At 38.6% G+C, this 18,532-nt stretch overlaps 1 protein-coding gene across 3 annotated transcripts in view; it reads left to right on the top strand.

The window, feature by feature from the left end:
• LOC108162729 (protein outspread) overlaps nt 1-18,532 on the top strand; it is a 109,335-nt gene that overhangs the window by 26,448 nt on the left and 64,355 nt on the right. The gene's annotated exons all lie outside the window — the stretch shown is intronic.

Below are 18,532 nucleotides of genomic sequence, written 5' to 3'. Positions count from 1 at the left end.
GGGAACACCCACTGATCGACTGGCGGCTTTTGAAGCTTTTGAAGTTCGATTTTTGATTTTTGATTTTCGTGCTTTTACTTTTCAATGGTTTTTGGCCTAAAAGTTGCAACTAATGGCTAAGAAGGGGAGTGGGTAGTGAACATTTCCCGATTTACCATTTTTGGGCTGCACTAATGCATTACTAATTAGATCTCTGTCTCCGGAAACCTTTCGCCAAAAACTTGCTGCACTTTTACCTGCACTTTCACATGATTTGTGTGTGTGTGTGTTTCCCCCAGTACCGTATGTTGCAATTGAATTATTGAGTTTATTGTCTCAAGTGGCAATAATAAATAATCGTAGGATGTGAACAAAAACTAACAACATTCACCATTGTGCGGCAACCATATTTGGGCCGCCTGCCCGTCGGACAAATGCAAATTTGTGTAGGACTTTTCTCTGAGCAGCAGCAGAGAGCAGCAGAGCAGCCAGCCAACCTTCGAATGAACGAATCGTATGAATGCGTGGAATCACATTTCATTTCGAATATGAATACACTAACAAAAGGGTATTTGAAAAGATAATGAATAGAATGAATGGTAAGGGATTGTGGAATGAACTGGAAAAGGGAAAAGGAGGCAAGGAATAAATAACAAATAAACATTGGATGAACAAATTAGAAAAGAATGCATTAAAAATGAACACTGGATGAACAAAGAGGCAAAAAATAAACTTAAAATGAATACTGGGTTAGGAAATAGGCGAAGAATGAACAACAAATGAATACACGATGAAGAAATTGGCAAAGATTCTGCATAAAATAAACTTTAGATGGACAAAAAAGTAAAGAATGAACTAAAAATAAACCTTGGGTGAACAAATAGACGAAGAATGAACAACAAATGAATACACGATGAAGAAACAGGCAAAGATTTTCTACTGAATCTGAATGAACTCTAGATGAACAAATAAGAAAAGAATGAACTAAACATGAAGTCTGGTTGAAAATATAATTAAAAAATGAACTGAAAATGAACACTGAAGAAAAAAATAGGCAAAGAGTGAACCAAAAGTTAATACTGGATGAACAAATAGGCGAAGAATGAACCAAAAATAATTACAGGATGAAAAAATAAGCAAAGAATGAACCAAAAATGAATACTGAATGAACACATTATAAATAGTTCATCACAAAATGACCTTAAGAGTGATTTTTATAAAATGCATTACGAATGAATACAAAATGAACTCTGGATGAACAAATAGCTAAAGAATTAACTAAACTGACCACTTAATGAACACCTAAGAAAAATTTCAGTAAAAAATCAAACATAAAACGAAACTTGAGTGCAATTTGTACAACATTTAAAAGATCAGAAATTAAATTTTTGCAGTGCACGATCTCTACTGCTACGATCTTTGTTTAGTATTATCATTAGTTGCTATAAAAACGGGGTATAAAAACTGACTATCAACCAGTATCAACCCAAGGCCCCAAGGCAGGCGCAAACCTCAGAAACCGCACAGCGATCTCTGAGCAAACATTTTTACAACAATTCTATTAAATTATATGTCTGGGCCGCCAGCGGATCGGCAGTCGGTACTGCCATTACATATATTATCCCCATTGTATTTGCAATCAAAATCAGGGTTTCCTTTGCACTCTTAACATCTGGCATGTGTTTGTAATTGCCGATCCACCAGTGAAATGATTTATAAACGCAGGGGGGGGGGGGGCATTGCATTGCAAAAAAAAAACAACAACAGAAAAAAAGGGGCGCTTATAATTATGGCAAAGCCATACAGCAGCAAAAAATACAAAATAAAGACAACGCGAAAACGTTTCAACGACGAAGGTTAAATACTCTAATTGGGTCAGGTTTTTGTTTTGCACACAGCGAAGGTATGGAGGAGAAATGAGAGAGAGATTAAAACATCATAATTGCGGGACAATCTATGGGTAGACAGAGAGAGCTTCCTGGCTGCTCCTGTTCTTAGGTATATTTTTGTTGTATTCCCGACTCCGAGCAGCGCAGCGCAATCGCTGCCGCAGTCGCGTATTTCTTGATCTTCATTTCGTCAACGAGAGCGGGAGAGCTTTGCTTTAGTGCACGCACACACCACACTCTCTGCTTCCATTCCATAAGCGCGCTCTCTCTCTCTCAGAAGTTCCGTCTATCCTTCGTTCAATCGCTCTCTCAGCAACAACAATAACAATGCGCCCACACTCGGCTCACGGTGCTTTCGGGGCTTTCGTGGCTTTCGGGGCTCTCTTGGTTCTTGGGTTTCGTTTCTCGCCACTCACGTGTGAGCTTCAAGGAATAACTGGACAATATTTTACTGCGTACTTTCTTTGTTTTTACTTTTTATGCCCTTTTGCCATACCGGTATCCATACCTGATCACATTTTCCTTATACCCTCCTCTACACACACACATTTCTGTCCATTTCATATCATATTTTCCTTTGTGATATTTTTGCGTTCAAGTCCAGTTACAGTCAAAGTCGAACGATGATTACAATACGCATTTGAGTTTATAATTCAATACAATTTTCGAATGCTTCAATACACCTGACAGGCAGACACACACACACACACTGCCAGAAAGTCTGACAGACAGACAGACAGACGAATGGATGAGTGACTGACTGACTGAGCAAAACCGGCTGACGATTCAAGTTCGACGATGAGTGACTGCCGCCAGATCATTATCAATGGGATCGAAAATTATAGCATTGAACAAATAAGAAAATGAGTAAAAAAGAAGAGTAAAAAACCCCGCAAAACAGGTGAAGTGATGATCCAGCGTTTCGTCTCTCCCCCCCTCTCTATCTTTCTCTCTCTTTTGTGATTACTTTTCATTGTAGGCCTCTACTCTGGTATTATCCCTCCCCCCTTAAACTGTAACAAGTTTTTTGTTTTGTTTTTTTTTTAACTTTTCTTTCTATTTTTAACTGAAAAATTACTTAATTTTTGTGTGTGTTTTTTTTCGATTTGAAATTGAAACAACTTTCACTTCAGTGCCACTGCCACTGGCACTGGCACTGGCACTGCGGTGCGCCGCACGTTCCACCGTTCAAATAATTGACAAAAAGAAAAGTCTATCAAACGTCTGTTCCCCCGCCACCGTGGCACTCCTCTAATTTGAAATCGAAAAGCTATTCCGATTCAAGCTCTTGCGGGGAATTAATTAATTACGAATTCATAGAGCCGGCCGCCTCGAAACCTTTTTTTTTGTTGGTTTCTTCTGTGGTCTCCTGCACACAGGTGAATGCCTATAAAAATCAAATTTAAATTAATTGAAATTTTTATCTAGACGCCCAAAAGAGGTTTTCCGAAAAAAAAACCTGAAACCGTATGGCACCCTGCATCCCAATCTTCCAGCCTCAAGCCTGCTCTCTCTCCTTCTGGGTCTCTCTCCCTCTCAGCCTCTCTTGTTGCTTCGAAAATATTTTAATTAGAAATTATGCAAATGGTGGCGTTTTATGGTGGCCGTCGGCGACTCGAGGCTTACGTTAGTTGTTGGCTGCAGGCACAAGGCACATGGCACCAGAGATACGGAGAGGTTCCACGTTCCACCAGAGGTTCCAACAGCTTATATTACTAACCCCCACACCACCCTTCTTTGAAATTTTGTGACGAGGGGTGGGACCAGAGTTTTGGGCAGGCAAAAATTAGGGAATAAATGGTTACATTTCCCTTTTGAGCACAAGAAAAATATTTAAAGATCTTTAAGAAAATTTAACATTTTATTCTTGGTAAAACTTTTATTGAATTAATTAGTAGAAATTCCTGTCGAAATTATATTCTATACAGTGCTCAAAAGTCATGGCTATGGAAAACCGTAAATTTATAAAATATTCTTTAAAAATTGCATCCTTTTCGGGGGATTGTTAGTGTCTTAAAAACATTCTTGCCATTTCGGAATTAATATTTTAGAATTAACTATAAATTAATTTATTAGAAATTTTAACTATTACCAAAACAATATTATCGCTTAGAACCCATTCCAATAGAATTCGAAAACACATTTTAAAGATTTTTCCAGCCAAAATTAAATTTTTTAATTGAATTTCTTGATAAAAAATATAACTTCTAATGTATTCTTTACATCCTTATTATTTTTTTATATTATTTTGTTCCTTATTATATTTTTGTCCATACCAACTCCAAAGAAAGCTCTGAAACGCGCCTCTGTGGCAAGGGCCTCAGCGCCCCCCTGCACTGAAATCAAGTTAGCAGACAAGCTGTCTTAAAATTTTGTCATATTAGCCTGTTTAAAAACGTTTTTCTTTTCTGTAGTATTTTTTTTCGAGGCATGCCGAGAAACCAACCGCCTTTTGGAGGTTCACATAAAAGATATAAGATCGCATTGCGCTGACGTTGGCTGGTTGGAGGGTCTTGGCGGTGGCACTGGGCGGGGGGAGGGTTATGCAACAATGGGCTAAAGCTACAGCCAAAGCTCTCTGTTGACACACACAGCAAAAGTTTCTCACATTAAGAGACAATAAAACCGAACCAAAAGCCAACAAAAACAAAAGGCATAAACAATTGCATTTGTATTTTTTTTGTTTTTTTCTATGAGAAAAATCACACATTATCTGCTTGGAAAAATCAATAAATCAAAGCAAAAAAAAAGCCCGAGGGTTGCTATTTTTTAATGCAATTTTTTTTTGCTAGATAATCTCGAAAATATTTTGCCATGAAAATTGCCAACAAAAATACCATAAAAACTGCATTAAAAATAAGGAGAAAAAAACGGCAGCAAGTGAAATGTCAAATATGCAGAAAAAAGCGATCCGACCCAGACTTTTGCCACTGAAATGAGTACAAAACTACGAATACTATGAGTACTACGAATACGACTACAAGTAGTCGTAATGCTTGTACAATTTTCGTTGTTTTATTGCTGTTTTACATGGCTGCTGCTGCTGCGGCAGCTGTTGTTTGCTGTTTTTGCAAATTGTATAATAACAACAATTACAAGATGCCGAAAAAAAAAACGAGAAAAATTTCAGAAAAAAACGCCACAAAATCGCACCCACAATCCACCTCTTGAGGGGTCTGGTCTCTGCCTCTTCTCTCTCTCTCTCTTCTCTCCCTGTTTGCTGGAGGTTGTCGTTGTTATTAGCCTCAACAACTAAATGTTTTTATACCCCCTAGATCTGGTCGACCTCACTTGACTTCTTTTTCACCATTGAAACGGCAGCAGACAGCAGCATTTAACCCACTCAATAAATAAGAAAGCTCTTCCCCTCACATGCTACATGCTACATGCCACATGCAGCAGCAGCAGCAAATATTTACAAAAATGTTCCTCAGACTGAGGTTTTTTTTTCTGTTGCAATTGCAATTTTCTGTTGGCTTTGGGGTAGGGAGAATTGTGTAATCCAAAGATGAGCTTTCGGCGATAACTGGAAATTTTTTCTATTTTTTTTCGGGTTAGAAAAAGGGTATAATCATTGGTGAGGTAAAGATTATAGGTTGACTGGAGGACAAAAAGGAGATTACATGTAGCTAAAATGAACTTTGACACTTGGTTGTTGCGGGTTTTTTTATTTTGCAGTAGAAGAAAATTTTTTGGGGACTCTTAGGGACTTTATCAAAAATAATTTTTGGAATAAAATTGTAGAAAAAATATTAAATTGGAACTAAAAAATATATGACTAATTTAAACTGAATAAATAGGTACTCTAAAACCATAAATAGCCATAAAGTTTTTTATATGTATCTCAAAAATATTACCCATAAGTATCTGCATAAAAAAACCTCACTAAAAATTGTTCCGTTAACCCCATAAACCTTTGCCGAAGTATGGAAAATACCACCCACCCAACCACCCACCTTCCGACACTTTTTAGAGTATCTCCCGACACGACTTCAACCTTATTGTTTCTTGGCCATAAAACTACCGACAAATTCTGGTTTTCTGCATGCTTTATTATATATTATAAGGCAAAAAAACAAACCTTTTTAGCTAGAGGCTAAATTTATGGCTTTGGCAAATTTCCAAAGCACGAATTCCATTTCACAGATACAAAAAGCGGGGGGGTAGACAATTTATTCAATTATCAAATATATCAATGGGTGGAGCCACTGCTGCCGCTACCCCCAAAGCCATGGATGGAGGAATGTCATTTGCTCTAAAGAGGGATAGAGTTTTCCAGAGGAGTTTCCCCCCCCCAAAGAGGAAGACCACTTTATCGGGCAGAACCATTGCGGCAGTTGGCAAATCATTTGCACATTTATCTTCTGCTCGTTTTATTTTATAGATAACGAGCCCCACCACTGAGTCCCACAATTTATGAATGACAATAATTATGTCATATCGTAAAAAAACAGCAACCCGAAAAGATACCGAAAAAGGCAGTCGCCGTCACGTCGCATGCGAAAATCAATTAGGCGGCGGCCAGCAGTCCCCATCCGCAAAAGTATCTTATGGATCGTGTGGCTATCTCTGGCCGAAAGATCGGGCGCCTCTACAGGTTGAAACGCGACTTATCGCGATCGTTGCTGCGGCTGTGGTTGCGGCTGCCTGCCTGTCGCTTACGGTAAATGTCCAAAGTTATTACCAAAAGCTGACAAATTACGATTCAGGTCTCTTCAAGAGAGTCTCTCTTTGGGGGCCTTCGATGGATCGTTGCGGAAATGCAAAAAGATCTGTGTGCTGTGCCTGTGCCCCAAGAGCCTTTGGGCTGTCTCTAAAGAGTCTGCTGTGTCTGCTCTAACGCGCTTCGTGGAAGCGTTAAATTAAAAATCACTAATCATATCAATGTCCAGAGCGTAGCGGTTACCTGTCAATTGATGCTCTCTCTCTCCCTCTCTCTCTGTCTTCGAAAAGAAAGAAAAGATACTCTCGTAGGAAAACTGGAACTGCCGACAGCAGCACCATCCTCCATGATCCGATGGGTAGGGAGGAGGAGGAGGGCGAAGAGGCGGTAGGTTGGCGGTGGAGTAACTGGCTTTCATAGCCGCTTAACTTAGCGCCAAGTTACGACATTTGCGGATTGTCTTTTTTTCTTTAGAGCAAAAGGAATGCTTTGGCCCGGGCAGAATGCTGAATGCGGAGGGGTTTTATTTGAGGCTGTATTTCTTGGGAGAGTATCAGATATCATTGGCGGGGCTTAAGGAACTTGGAGAATTGTTGGGACAGTGAGATCTCTTCTAAATTTCCTTGAATGTCTTTGAACGACCAATTTGATGTTTTCTTTTGTAAATATCATTGGAACGAATGATTTATTGATTTAAAATATAATAATAGATATATATATAAATATAAATATAAATAAAATATAGTAATAATAATGTTTCAGTATTTAATCGTGTGCCTAACATTTTTTTAATTAAAGAATTCTATTTGAGATGGTGGTACATTGTTTTTGTATAAATATAATATTATAACAATACTTAAACTAAATGAAACGGAATATTCCGGTATTTCTAAACGTTTTTAAGGTATTATTTTGGTTTCTTAGGAGTTTTTTCTAGTATTTTATATACAAAGTGTTTTTCTAGCAGCCCAGTAGTATTTTTACATTTTTTTTTGTATTATTTTGTATATGCATTTTTTTTGTATGTATTGTGTTTAAAAACGTGCTTATAGTATTTAACAAAGTGCTTATAAAATTTTTAAATGAATTTATAGTATTTAAAAAATTATTTATAGTATTTAAAGTAAATGAAAAACGGAGCTTGCCTGACTATACTTTTATTATAAAGTACTACTTTTCTAGTATTTTTTCGCATATATTTCGAAAATTTCAGTATTTCTTTAAGTCATTTACAGTATTTCAAAATATGTTCTAGTATTTTTCTATTATTTTTTTTTTCTGGTTTATGTTTTCGAAATCTAAAAGAATTTTTTTTTTTCTACATTTGATAAATATTTTACAGTATTTTAAAGCTTTTTTTTACATTTTGTTTACTATTTTAGAGTATTTGAAATATTTTATCATTTCTTCTAGTATTTGGACGATTTATGGTATTTTAAACTGTTTTTATATTATCTTTTTAGTCTGCTTTTTGATAAATATTTGTCTGTATTTTAAAGTATTTTTTTTTTTTAATTTTCTACTGTTTCTAGAGTGTTTTGTAGTATTTTAAATTAAACATTTAGTTGAATAAAATCCTGAATGTTTATTAGCGCATCATCAATCATAATTTTCCACATCATTTGTCATACATTTTATGAGTTTATGTGAAAGCTAATCAAAAAAGAGAAAACCCAAAAGCAGAATTCAATCAAAAAAAGGATCTCTGCCGCCAAGGGTTAATTGGTTCCGACAATCGAGAGACAGATGAATGTCGACAATGGGTCTGCAGCGCCAGGCCCAGCGTACTGTCCCTGCCCCAAGCCCCATGCCTCAAGCCCCAACCCCTCTGCCACAATGTCCCTGGCAGTTCGAGGAGGAGGAGGAGGCTACCATACGCCGCCATATGATATCTGGCATCCAAAAATTGCTTTGCTTTTTCCTGTACATCGTATCTTTCCGCTGAGCGGACACTTTTTTCACGAACCAACAGCGAAATGAATTTGTATATTTATTTGTTTCTCTTTTTTTTTTTTTTTTTTTTTGGCTCTTTCTTCGTCTTGTTTTCTGCCAAATTTGGCAAATTTTGCACAAAACAAAATAAAGTTTAAATTTTATATTTAACCCGAAAGCCGGGGTCGGGGTCTGGTCTGTCTGCACCCTCTTTAACCCCCAAAAGCGGTACCATCTTGACATTTTAATATGCATTTTGCGCTCATTTCACTTGGAGGAGAATTTCTGCATATAAAAATATACTCTGCCTCTGCCGCGGCTGTTGCATTCAACTGCCAAAATAATTAACATCCAATGTGCATTTCTGTATTGTGCTGCCCCCCCTTGAAAGAACAGACAGAAAGTCTTGCGAGCTGTTTATTTTTATTAAGCAAAAGACATTTACATACATATATTTTTCTGGGTGTCTGGCGGCCCCATCATCATCTCTTTCGATGTGACACAGATTTCGGTTTTTTCGGTTTTTTCGGTTCTGTGAAATGCAGATACATTTATGCTAATTAACGAATTAACCCCAAAATGAATTAACGCCCAACAGAATGAGGCTGCAGATCAGGCCAGTCTGGGGATCTCTAGAGGCTGAGAGATCCCTTGAAATCCCCGGTTTCTTTCGAATCATTAATCATCTTTAAGCTCTGCAGAAAATCGGGTATATTTTGTGTATTTTGTAATCGCTTTTTGGGAACATTTTCATCTGTTTCGAAATTTGTGTTTTGCATTTTCTCGGAATTTTCTTTATGCCTGATTTTTCACATAGTTTAAATTTTTGTTTTCCTTTCGTTTTGTTATTTTTAATGGAAAAAACTTGTATTTTTGGCAACGAAATTTGTTTGGTATTTTAATGATTCTTTTGTACATTTTTCAAGGGGGTTTTTCTTGAGATTTGTTGCAGAACACTGTCTCAAGTCTTTGGTTTTGTTTCACTCAACTTTTAGGTGTAGCACCACTCCTAACTCCAGGAAGTAAGTTCCCTTATTTGTACAGTCTCTAGTCCTTCTGATGAACCCATATCTTTCCCCTCCATCCTCTGCTGCCACTCTTTCCCCACCTCTACCTCATTTTCCCATCCTAAATTCCCTCTTGTTGCCTTTTTCCTTCATTTTTCCTGCTAAAAACTTTCTTCAAAGGGCCTCCCCCCCCGCTCCAAACTTTTCGTAATATCTTTCTCTCTTGTTGTCTTATGAAATTTTCACCCATTTGCTGTGTCTTTTTGTGTCTAAGTAAAGTCTGCGTCCACGCCCACAAGTCTTTGGTCTGTCTGGTCTGTCTGTCAGCCTTCTCTCCACAAAAAAACAAAGCGGAAAAAAGCCAAACTATAACCTCCAATGCCTGTCTGTCAAGATCGCGGGGAACACAAAAAAAAGAAGTGTAGAAAAGACAGTTCGTCTGGAGGAAAAATGTGCATTCAATGCAAACGCAGACGATGCGTCATTGGTTTTTACGAGTACAAAGTACTACGAATACGAGTACGAGTGCGCGGTATATATCTGCCTATATATAGAGTCGTATGTGGTATATCTTTGTGGCAAATGCAATTGCTGATCGAGCAGTTCCCTCATACGATCCGGATACCCTTCTCTATAGAGCAGAGGGAGAGAGAGAGAGAGAGGTCCATAACTTAAGCGGCCACCATGCATCAAGTTGCTCATAAATTATTTGCTTGTTGCTGCCGCGCTTGCGATTTTATAATGTTGACCCTTGCCACAGAGCCACAGAGCCAGAGTCGGAGTCGGAGCCAGGGCAGTGCCCATATGTCTCTTTGGACAAACTTGAAATTTTTATTGTACCTCGGAGTTGGAGTCGGGGCTGGGGTTGGGGTTGGAGTCGGTCGATCGGTCGGTCGTGTGTTAAAGTTCAAATGTGGACACACACACATGCGTTGTTGTTGTTGTTGTTGTTGTATGTCCCTTACAGATACACTCGTACATTTCATGGGTATCTCAATCTGTCTGTTGCATGCATGCATGCCCCTCCCCCTGCAGGGATCCCTCTGTACTTTTACTTTTGTTTGCCTGTTGCTGGGGTCTGGATGGAGGCCCCGGCGAATATATGTATATAAATTATATGGTTCGCGGGGATTAAATGCATTTTTATTGGTCTTTGACTCCACTTGCAATATTTAAGCCCTCCTCCTGCTTATTGTTTGTCCGAATTTATCGGAGAAAGGATTACAACAGGGAATGGGGAAAAGTTAGGGATCACATAAGGGGTTTATCTATATGATGGGCGGGGTGCGGGGGGTAGGAGGATGATCATGTAACTGGGGTTGCATTTATTTAGTCAATACTGGATTTGGGATACTTTTACTCACTTTTTATTGTATTCTTAAGAGTCTTTTATTAATTGGAAGAGTTTTTATACCTTTAAGTCCTTTTTTAGAATTTTTAAGATTTTTTCCACTGCTTTTATTATCTTTATTCTAGAATGACAACCATTCAAATACCACGGTCACACGTGAATGGCTATTTTAAAAATCTTATGGATTATAGAATGCCATTTAAGTACTCCCGCTCTTTCACAGTTTCCTTTATATCCTATTTCATTCCAACATTTCCCTGGCCCACACAAATGACCGCCGTTCCAATGATTTGTATCATGCAACGTACACATGTGAATGGCAATTTTGAACAGCTGCTAGATAACAGAATCCTATTTACTCACTATTTCTGTTATAACCTTTTCCATTCTCACATTGCCTTCCTTTTCCTACAATTTAGACATTCGCTGCTACAACGTTTACATGTGACTGCTGCTTCATTATCTAAGACTGCCATTCCCTTTTTGTTTTCATCTATCGAAAACATCTTCGCTTCCACAGTTCATTGCCCTCTGCCGCCCTTCACAGCTTTCATTCTCGATTCAAATCCTCCATCTAATCGTCATTTATTTTTACGAAAAAGAGTTCCTCCTCTCCAGCACTCTGTAATCTCTTTATCGTGATCGTAAATCATTTCGCCGGTGATTGGGGCCCGAAACGAAACGCACAAAACCCAAAGATACACAGATACAATTTGGTGCAGGGCAACGTCGAATCGAAATCACAGAAATAAAAGAACAGAAAAAAAAAATACCAAAAATAGTTCACTTTAGAACAAGACACGAATCTACCGTCGAATAGTCATTTAAAGTCCTTGTGGTCCTACAATATGGTGTGCGGAATTTCCATTTAAACCAAATTAGGCAAAGGAATAATTTTTGTGTTCGCTTAAGGCCAACAGAGAAGAGAGAGACAGAGAAAAATGCCACAACTACGCGAAAGACTCGAAAGACTTGGAGTCTCGTTTCGTCTCGGATTCTGGACACTGGATTCTGGGCTCTGGAGTCTTGGAGTCCTCCTCCTTGCGCGAATGTTAGTTGATGCGAAAACCAGAACCGAAGCTCTCTGCTTAGATATCATCATCATCATTGTGGTTCTGTTTTGGGTTCCTCTCTCGATGGCTGGCTGGCTGGCTGGATGGCCTGGCATCGCAGATTGTCTGCGGATTTTGTTGCAAAAGTCAATCGCTTGATTGACAAGTCGGTTTTCAGTCCAGCCAGCCATCGTTTTCCTTCCAGAAAAGTGATCTTGTCTACAGTTTGATTCCTTTGGCTGCTTCTGCTGTTGTCTTTACTTCCTGCTCCCTGCCAGATTCCACAACAGTCCACATGCCACATGCCTCATGAAGGAGGAAGCCCATTAGATGGTCTTTGCGAGAAAGTTTTGCTTTGTTTTGGCTCTACTTTTTTTTCTTCTTCTCTGGAATAGGTTTTTTTTTCTCTCATTTTTGTACATCTTTTTTTGGTTTGGCTTGGTTTGGGTTTTTGGTGTGACTGTGACCCACTTTTTCGGGAGGGGTGGTGTGGGGGGATTTTCGAACACAAAACACATTTGTCCACACGACAACGCCCCCGAATGTTGTGCCCCTTCCAGAAACCCATTTACGAGCTCCATTCCGGTCACTCGCTCTCTCGGTAACAGTTCAAAGGCATTGTTTTCCATTGAACAAAGAATTCTGCTGAACAAACCGCAGTTACAGGGCATGTACAGTGATGTGTGAGTAACGGGGGATAGGGGAGACTGTGGGGAGACTGTGGGGAGAAGAACCCACCAAAAATGATGCCCGTGTGCAGTGATCTATGCTACGGCTATAGCCTGATCTCTGCTATGGAATACTATTTACAGGTACAAAAATACCCAAAAAAAAGAGAAAGAAAAATCCCAAATAATTAGAAAAATATCAAAAATGTTAGGATTTTGGGAAAAACAAATAAAAGCAAGAAAAATCGGAAATAATTAATAAAAATATAAAAAAAGTAAGCATTTTGGGATTAATATTTTAATAATAAGCAAGGCAAGGCAAACACTTATCTGTGGAAAGGATTTGCAGATGGGATTTACATATTCCATTTTAGTGGAATATTTGACATTTATTTTACAATAATGGCTATAAAACTAAAGAGAAATCTTTTCTAAAGAAATTTCAAATAAATCCCTAAATGGTTTCCCTTTTAATTCTCCCTGTATATTACAGATCTGTCGATTCTAGGCGATTCCATATCGATGTTAAACGATTAATGCTTTCAAGCGATCAGTTTTTGTGATAAATCGATCATAATCAATAGAAATAATTTACATACATCGAAATAACAATTTATTTGTAATTTTTTCTTTTAAACTTAAAATATAATGGTTCCATATTGTATTTTTTATTTGGAACTGGGAAGAACTTCCATTAAATTGATGCCCCTAAAATTTGTATGATCTTTTATCATATTATGAGATGTATAATATATTTATTATTATTTATATATATTTATTACTATTTATATATATTTATTACTATTTATTATATTTCTAAAAACCAAAATCTCTATTTAAATATTCCTCTCATTTTCCCTAGTGTATCCAATAGCTCGTTTTCCATATGGAAATCAATTCTCTTTTTTTGTTTTTGTCATTATTTTTCAATGGCTTTTGTTTTATTTTCCATTTCCATGCCACAATGCTCCATTGTATTTGTGGCTGCCACTCGCCCCATTTAAGGCCCAAAACAATTTACAATAAAAATATTTGTTATAGTTTTCCAAATGCATTCAAAACATTCCACAAAACAGAAAAAAAAACAAAAAAAAGCGTCGCCTGTGCTTAATTTTTCTTTTGATTAATTTCGGAGAGTGTGAAAATGGAAAGTGTGAAAGTTGTGGCAGCAGCTGGAGGCCAGTAGCCAGCGCCAGCCGCCAATGGATGTCCAACTAATTAGCCATGATATATTCGTTTTGAGCCATGGCCAAGACAAATAAAACTTGAAATGCATCTAATTAATGGTAAAAATCAACAAATTATGACTTTCTGAAGTCGAAATTTGTGTCATAAATATTTACGAGAGCCACAAATCGCAATTGCGGCAAGTGGTTGAAACCTGTTTAGACCTGGCTAAAAGTGTAATTAGAATCGTGAAATCGGAGGGCATTCCCGCACTTTCCGGCCACTACGCAATCGTAAAACCGTAAAACCAGTCCCCAAAACACTATTCTAAGACCGCAAGTTGTTTTTCAATAGAATATTTTAGAGAGACTCTCTGATGGAACGTGCAGGGGATACGGCAGTGCCGCTGTGGAAGTTGCAGCCTCCGATCAGCAGCAGCAACAGCAACAGCAACATCGGCAAACAGCAACAACTTTTGACCTAAATTTCATCGTAAATGCATTTTAAATTCATTGAATCGATCTACGAGTACAGCAGCAGCAGCAGCAGTAGACCGCAAACTGCAAACTGCAGTCCCACAGCAGTCGCTATGTTTTTTTATAAATTGAAAAATACATACGTACGAAAAAAGAAAAATACTGATTCGAGTGGGGAATACAAGATAGATAGCAACTGCAGCGAACAGAAAAGTTAATTACAATTCTAAGAGTTGCCACGACAATCGGATGATCTTACGGAAGGAAAGACTCCGAAAAAGATTCTAGAAAATGCCTGAGAAATAAACCGAATATCCTTTCACTTGCGGTATTTTCTTTAAAGTCTTTCAACCCCCGCTGACAATACACCCAATTCTCCAACAAGTGTATATTCCCCAACAATCGAAGGGAAATAGAAATAAATAAATTATACAACTTGCAATTTCCAAGCTCTGGCTCTGGCTCTAGCTCTGGCTCTGGGCTCTGACTCTGTCTGATTGTTGGTGCTGTTTTACGCGCTACTACGTTGGTGTTTGCCTGCTTTTGGTGTAGTTATTGTTGTTGTTTGGGACAACAATGTTGCCTGTTGGCTGTTGGCCAATGCCGTCACCAAGTAACCACAACAGACACGGAGAGCCACTGTGGGAGAGAGTGAGCGATGCAGGAGGGTGATGGTGATGCTGATGGTGATGGAGGCTAACTCCCAACGTACGTCAGCAGCCAGCCGCAGCATCGTCGTCATCCAAAGTTGGCTTGTTATTCAGTCGCACTGTCGCTTTGTCTCTCTGCCTACCATCGCAGTCAGTCGTCCTCTGTTTTTCTATACTCTTTTGCAGAGGGTACTTTAATTTTGAAAAGGTGTTTGTTCACAACATAAAGGGATTGACATAGCCATCTCTCGGTATGCCAAAAAAAATGATTGGTTTAGTGATTTCTGATCCATTTTTGGTGTGTCGTTCTAGGCCATGTTGTTTTTGTGGTTGTTGGTGATTTCATTGATGAGATGCTTGCTGTTGGTGTACTTTTTCTAGCTGTTGGTGTACCTTTTTTTGGGGTTTGGTGTAACTAGGTGCTGGTGTAATTTTCCTGAGTGTTGGTGTAACTTTTTTTATATTGGTGTAATTTTTGTTGGTTTGCTGCACTTTGTCTATCCGTTGGTGTAGCTTTTCTTTGGTTTAAATGTAGTTTTTCTTGTTATTGGTGTAATTTTTCTAAATGTTGGTGTAGTTTTTTCTTGTTGTTTTCGTTTTTTTAGCTTTCGGTTTATTTTGATAAATGTTTTATCTGTTCTTTTGGCTGGAATTGTTGTTGTAATTGGTAGATTGTTGTTGTTGTTGTTGTCAATGCTGCTGCTACTGCTTCTGCTGCACACACAAATTGAGCAATTCCAGTCAACAACAACTCCTACTTCTAGTTGAAAAGTAGCCAAGTGCTTACCGTTTCTCCTCTCACCCGTCACCTGCTTTTCGAACAGTCGAAAGAGAAAAACATTTAATAGAAAAAACTAACCAGCCTGGCAGCCAAACAACCAAAACAACAACCAGGCAGGCAGGCAGCCAGTCGGCCAAGAAAACTACAGCCAAGCCAATAACAACTACAACTACAGCAACAACAACAACAACAGCGAACCAACGAAACCATTAGGCAATATCAAATACGGTCATAAGTCTTGGTAGCAGGTTCTTTGCTTGGTTTGGTAATTTATACTTGAATTCTCTTCGTCTTCGTCTGCTTCTGCCTTCCCCGAGACCTCTTGGCCAAGAGACAACCAACGATAAGTAGCACGCAGTGGCACATACTCGTACACTCGTACTGGAAGCAATGGCAACAGCTCCCTCTATTGGTAATATTTGTTTTCCACTTTTCCACTCTGCGGGGCTGTTGGTGGGGCCACATTGCACATGTTCAGACGTTGCACAGTGTTCTGTGTATAGTGTGGGAATGATGGAATAGAACAGAAATAGAAATTCTACAATGTTTACATGCTGCAGGGTAATTTAATCACTTCACTTCCTATAAAGTTTCAAATTAATTTGCTGATACATTCCAAAGATCAAATATACCGTTATAGCCAGGTGTCCTTGACACTTTTCCATTGAAATGTTTCATTTTACTATTCCATTGGTATGCTTTTCCATTATGCTGTTCCAGTCGAATGATTTCCCCTGAAACACTTGTCATCGTAAGAACAAGATATTTTCTAAAGTTCCCTCTACATAAATCAACGTTCCATTCCACCATTCCAAACCTCATCTACTCATATTTGAAGTTCCTTTCCAGTATTCTCTCCTGCTCTTCTCTAACCGACTCCTCATACTATTCCATTCCTATGGCTGTCACAGCATTGATGATGAATTTGCGCTGCTTTGACATTTGGCCAATTGGCATTGGCAACGGAGTGGCTAGAAAGAGGGAGAGAGAGAGCCAGGACCCCATCCAGACGTGGCAGCCCGAACCGGTTCCCCCCCGCCGGCCATCAAATGATGATCATCATCATCAGCATAAAAATAAATTTCAATATTGTACCATTTAACGGTTCCCCAAACTGCAGTTGCAAGAAGACTCTGCTGCTGCTGCAAGATGTTCTTTAACTGCAAAAAGACAGAAGATGACTTCGATGGCTGTGGCTGCGGCTGCGGCTGCTCCTCCTGTCTTACGGTCTGGCACTCATCACACATTTTTCCATCCAGAGTTTCTTTTATTTCGGCTGCAGTTGGCGGGAATGCTGCCAAAAGACTGCTGCAACACACACACGAGACTCGATTCGAGTCGACTCGACTTGACTCGACTCTGTGGTAAATTCACTGGGATATCAAATACAGAAATCAACTGTCATGTTGTATGTCAATGACGGAAGTCATGCGAATTTGTTGGCCTGCCTGCCTTCCAGACTTTTGCTACAGGAGGCTCTCCTTCTCATTCTCCTCCTTAGTTTTCTGTTGTTTTTTGCTGTCAGTCTGGAATTGTTTTGGCGCGCGCAAACCCCATTCTAGCGGTACTTCTTGGGGTCTCTCCTTCTCTCTCTCTCTCACTCTAATCTTTATTGCTCTGAAGATTCGAAAATTAGTATGTGGTCGTAAATAACAGCGAAAGTATGGGGACCTCTCGGCCCACGTCTCGCAGAGATTTTCTGATGCATTTGACACCCAAAAACAAAAAACAAAACAAAAACTTTATGTAACGTCGGACAACGAGACGAGACGTCTTTGGGTTTATTGCACCCAAAAAAAAGGGTGGCCATAAAAAGTAACCAAAAAATGCAGCAGTTTCGTTTCATTACACTTGTCCCACTGACACACTAACTGCCGAAAAAATATATATAACTGGCAGTTAAGAGACCGCCACAGACCGGCAACAATGAAGCAGCCAGCCAGACGGACAGACGGACATCGTACTCCTACATACATCTATGTATGGACTGGGAATGAATTGGGGCCTGAAGTGCCATAAAGAAAAATACGACATAGAAAATACGACAATACGACACAAAAGTGTTTGGCGTTGGGGCTCCGAGGTAGAAGATGGTATACTCTTTGTTCGATTTGGAAAGAGAATTAAGGAAAATTTGGGGAATAAGTGGAGGAAACTTTTTTTTTTAAATTGCCATTCACACGTTAATGTTTTATGATAAAAAACAGTATACAGTTTCATTTGAGCTGTTTCTCGTTCCCCACTGCATCTCTCATGGTAATTGGCAAGAAAATTGCCAGTCACACGTGTACGTAGTATGACGAATGGGGAAAAAAATCTAATAGACATCCTATTACATTTCTCATGCAATACTTAGTTTTAAAACAGCATTTTCTGTCTTTTTTGTGAGATACCAGTCACGCGTTTTCGTAGTACGACAGTCACACGTTTACGTAGTAAGAAACAGTGAAAAATATCTCAAATGAAACATCTTTTCAATAAAAAATACAATCTAATAGACATCCTACTGCATTTTTCATGCCATAAATAGTTCCAAAACAGCACTGTATCCGCTTTTTGTGAGATAACAATCACGCGTTAACGTAGTATGACAGTCACACGTGTACGTAGGATGATGAAAGTGAACAATATCTCAAATGAAACATCCTTCTAATAAAGAGAACTATCTAATAGACATCCTACTGCATTTTCACACCATAAATAGTCTTAAAACAAATTTGTATGCCCTTGTTATGAGATAACAGTCACGCGTTAACGTTGCATGACAAACTTAAGTAGAGTATCATTCATTTTAGCATGAATAAAATCAGTTCATGGACATTAAACATTTCTTATGCCAAATATTAGTAAAATTGCCATTCACGCGTTGACGTTGCATGACAAACCATAGTAGAACAGCCTTCATTCAAGAATTCAG

This window comes from Drosophila miranda, chromosome 4 (assembly GCF_003369915.1).
Source record: "Drosophila miranda strain MSH22 chromosome 4, D.miranda_PacBio2.1, whole genome shotgun sequence".
Classification (NCBI taxonomy): Eukaryota; Metazoa; Arthropoda; class Insecta; order Diptera; family Drosophilidae; genus Drosophila; species Drosophila miranda.
This window is presented reverse-complemented; position numbering and strand designations above follow the sequence as displayed.